General features: G+C 49.7%; 1 pseudogene; it reads left to right on the top strand.

Moving 5' to 3' along the window:
* LOC146172511 (cytoplasmic dynein 1 light intermediate chain 2-like) lies at window positions 1–1502 on the top strand (annotated as a pseudogene).
* Window positions 1503–4746: the final 3244 nt, after the last annotated feature.

Here is a 4746-nt window from a genome sequence, read left to right as displayed (position 1 = left end):
ATGGCCAGCAACACCAAAGCGACAGCGACCGAGAACAGGGCGGGCGGCAAGAAAATGAAGAATGACGTGAGGCCGAACATCTGGGCTTATTTACTGAAGGAAGTGCACGAGAGCAAGGCCGACAAGCTCCCTTCGGGCAAGCTGATCCTCGTACTGGGAGACAGCGAATCCGGCAAAAGGGCCCTGATCGCCAAGATGCACAAAATGAAGACTTCGAACAGGGTTCGGGCCTACAATACCACTACCTACCTTAACGTCCGCGACGAGAACCGCGATGACCAGACTCAGCTGCAGCATGTGGGTTCTCGGTGATCACTGGCTTAGTAACCTTCTCAAGACCATAGTAACCTTCTCAAGGCCACATTGTTAGAGGAGCACCTTACTAGTTTGCAAATGCCACCCAGCGCGGTTCAGAAGAACAGAGAGCGAGTTCTCCAACGCTTCCAGTGTTACATCGAGCCCGGAGATGAGACAGAAGTGGACATTACACCTCACCGAAGAACCGCTATCACCGGCGGTGACGACAACGCGTTGGTCGCCGGTGTGCCGCTGGGCGGAGACATGCTCAACAACAACCTGGGTCTGACGTCATCGTTGTCATCACGAAGACCGACTACATCCGCTCACTGGAGAAGAGCTATGACCTCAAAGACGAGCACCTGAACTTCATCCAGCAGTGGGTGCGCAAAGTCTTCCTGCGCGCTACGGCGCCGCACTCATCTACACCTCAGTGAAGGCGACAAAACTGTGACCTCCTCCAAAGGTACCTCCTGCATCGCATCTGTGACTTCCCCTTCAAGACGCCTGCGCTGGTGATCGAAAAAGATGGTCTGTTCATCCCCTCGGGCTGGGACAACAAGCAAAAGGTTGCTATCCTGTACGGGAATCTCACTTCGGTGTCGCCGGACGACCCTTATTCGGATGTGATCCCCAAGCCCACGACCAGCAATTAAGCCGCTCCAGGAGGCGCCTGAAGTTGCGGCCGAGGATGATCACGCGTTTCTGGCACGTCTACAAGCGATGATGAACGAGCAACCGTCGACGCCGGGGCCGCCGAAGCCGCGGTTGACTGATGAGTCAACAACCAGATGTCCGCAGAGCGTCGACTTCCCGGCTTGCATGGAGTGCCCAGCTCAGCAACGAGGACCCTCAGGCTGAGACAGCCTGTAGGCGCCGAGGGAGGAAGCATAAGCGGGCTTCGGAGCTTCTTTAGAGGCCTGCTAAACCGCAAAACGCCAGGAGGAATGCCACTGTATAGTACGCCCAAGCGCGCGTGCAAAGATTCGCCCAGGTCCATGGCCAGGGCGCTAATGAGGAAAGAGGCGGCCATCGAATTCAACTTCATGGGCCGCTCCGTCGCGAGGAGCAATCGTCACGGCCCCGCCACCTCCTCTGGAGCAATTTCTATTAACGACGTTGCTCTGGAGCGCCTGCCGCCACCGCCACCAACCCGACCGAGCAGGCTCCTCCGGCGAACAGGCCATCCAGCTCGTAAGCGCTAGCTCAGAAGCAGCCGAATAAAGCACTAAATACCTCCCGAAAGGTTTTCTTGCTGTCATTGTTGATTTGTTGTATACCTACGCTAGGCACCAACCGCAGGGTAGATTGGTTGGTTTGGTTTAGAGGGTTTAACGTCACAAAGCGACTGGGGCTACGGAGACGCCGTAGAGGAGGGCGTCGGAAATTTCGAACACATTGGGTGTTTTTAACGGAAAAAGCGCAGCCGCTGCAGGTCGGTCCCGTATCCGTGCGCAGCACCACCGGGACGACCCGGTAGAAACTGTTGGCTTATAGAACCGTAAAAACAAAAACAAGGTACACAATGTGAATCTTCTTCCACGAGAACAAAGGTTTGAAAAGGTAGACATTCAGAATGAAATACCAAAGTTTTTTTTTTTCATTCCCTCTATAGCTTTGCCAATGAACACCTGATTCGCAGTGAGAACACATGCTGATCTCTTCGTTTCTAAGGATCTAGTTGCATGTGAGCTGCTGTGCCTGTCCAAAGTGGAGGTGGCATAATATGACTTCAATTTATGGTTCTTGGTGTGAGCATGATTTCAATGCTGTACCGATAGCTTTGTTTTTTTTTTTATCTATAGGATTAAAAGCACTGAGACTATAGGAAGACGGCACCAGTCCTGTCTTCTTAGGAAGCTTAGATTTCAGTGGATTATGCCATAAGCCTCCAGGCATGTACATAATTAAATGACTCTCACTCATTTCCTTTTCCATCGCTCGCTCGAAGTTTTCAGCGTCTGCATTCGCACGTTCGAGCAGCTCGTTCACGCGTCTGGGAGGGTTAGCGCGGTGAACGGCGCCTCGTTTCCCGGCGCTTCTTCGAAGTAGCTCCAAAAGATTGCTGCGGGTACCCAGACGGCCACTGATGTACGATGGACGTCCGGCTGAGTTCAGACGCCCGTCGGAGTTCTGGCGTACGTACGAAAGCGGATGGTCGAATCTGTTCGCCCAGCGGACAGCCGCCTTACGTCCGCCACTGGATTCGATTTTATACAGCTATGATATAGTTTGTAGTCGTCGTAGTAGAAATCAGTAATGCCGTCGTATCTGCATTATATGATGCCAGAGCGAATCGATGCGATAGAAAGCTTTCCATTAAACACTTTTATGCGAAGCATATTAACGTAGGTTTCGGGCCTTCGCGCGACGCCCGGCGGTGGCCACCATTGACCCTGAAGTGGGGTCACGACGTCACGTGATGACGTCACATCGGCTGCAGATGGGGCATATCGCGCCGTCGGTCGCCTCCCGGCGGTAGCCACCATTGACCTTGAAATGAGATCACATGATGTGACGTCACGTGATGACGTCACACCGGCTGCAGATGGGGCCTCATATCGCGCCGTCGGACGTCGCCCGGCGGAGGCCTCCACGCTTCGGTTCGCGCCGTCGCGCGCGACGCGGCGGCGGCGCCACCATCGCTGCATCACGTGATATGTGAAGTCACGCCAGGGATGAAGCGGCGCGCGCCCGCCGTCGCGTCAGTCTCTGTGCCCGCAACCGCGCCAGCGTGCAAACCAAGAGTCATGCATTTACGGACCATAAGAGTGTGTTTGCCGGGCTGCAAAGAATAAAGTACGACGATTAACCTAAAACCACGTCTCCGTTACTTAGCCCCATCCACACTGAGGCAGCTGCTTAACATGCTTCGCATCCACTGGGCTTAACCTTGATAAGCCTCCAATTTTTGTTTTACTTTCCGCATGGGCAGCCGCTGGTCTTTCTCTTCAGCTTTACATAGCTTTACGGCAACTACAGTTCATAGAAGGAATGGTTGTACGCACTGTGGTGTGGCTGCTAAATAACTAAAGGTTTAGTGCTCTCTTTCAGCTTTGACAAACCTGCATGGACAGCACCTTGGGAAAGTTGGTTATGCATATGTGACCGAACAGCGCGGAACAACCGGACAAGAAGGAGATAATAGAAACAAAAATTAGCGTTTGTCTTTTTCTTGACCCGTTGTTCTGCGCTGTACATGCACGAATTTGACATACCGCCGCCGTGAGACAGTTGGGCTGTGAACTCTGGTGACTGCATTGCCTTCTTATATTCAAAACAGGCATACTGGCAGGTCAGCAAAAGTAAGATGAAGACAAAATTGTTAGTGCTGTGTTCTTAAAGATATTCAAAGGCTCCTCAAAACGTCACTGCGTTATTGACAGCGAGATAATGCCAAAACTACACTAGAGCCATGCAGCACCGTATAGTGCATGATACTGAGCTTATGTCTCGCACTGAAAGCTCTTATCATGCGTTTAGATTATCTTATTGAAGTAGCTTTAAACCCATGCTTATTGCAGTGATAGCCATAAATTGAATCTATGGCATCTTGCTCACATACAAGGCGTCTGATAGCCGCTGGGCGCATGATGTGGGCTACAGCAGAAACCTGTACCTAGTCATCCTACAAGCAGTTGGGCAATTGATTCTTTTAGTGTGTTCTGAAAGTATTTGGGCTCTGCTTCTGTATGGCAATGCGTTTCTCGTTGAAGACTAGCATGTGGCTTCATTAAAGTGTTTCAGATGCCATTTGATGTAGCTGATTTTGTAGGCCAGCATGAAGCAGCACTTTGGGCGTGTGAGCAAAACTTTCTTTGGCTAAACTGTCATCCATGGGGAAAAACAGCAACGTCCATTCGCATTCTCATTTCTTTGGTATGGCTAAAAGCAGGGACTCCAGAACTTTTTTTTTTAGTGGGGGCGCAAATATTGTCAGGTCATAATTGTTATATTTCAGGTAATTCTGATTTTATTTATTTTAATTTTGTTTTATTGTTATTTTATCATTTTATCTTAATTTTAATCAATTTTAGCCCCAAACTTTGTAAATTTGGTTTTAAGCAATTTGAAAGCATGTTTTACCCCTAAAGAAGAATGAAGCCATGAATTTCGCAAATACGGCCTTCTAAAACATCATCGCACTTCATACTTTAAATATACTCGTTACTATGCTCACTCAAAATTACCAACATAATTAAGAAAATCCATAACTTCAGGGAACCAAGAAAAGGTTGTTTAAGGGACCCAACAACTTGCCTTCACATTCTTTGCGAGAAGAAATTGTTATGTTGGCTCAAGGTTGCTCTATTCTTGCAATCTGTCAATTTTCACCTTCACTGAACATGCCAGGGCAAAAGGTAATGACCTTGTTTTGAAGAACTGCCTATACCATCGCTTAGCAAGCCCAGGTAGACAAGAATGTTGTGTCTTGGAACGTCGTCCGAG

This window comes from Amblyomma maculatum, unplaced genomic scaffold, assembly GCF_055883805.1.
Source record: "Amblyomma maculatum isolate TAMU_Amacu unplaced genomic scaffold, ASM5588380v1 scaffold_13, whole genome shotgun sequence".
Lineage (NCBI taxonomy): Eukaryota > Metazoa > Arthropoda > Arachnida > Ixodida > Ixodidae > Amblyomma > Amblyomma maculatum.
This window is presented reverse-complemented; position numbering and strand designations above follow the sequence as displayed.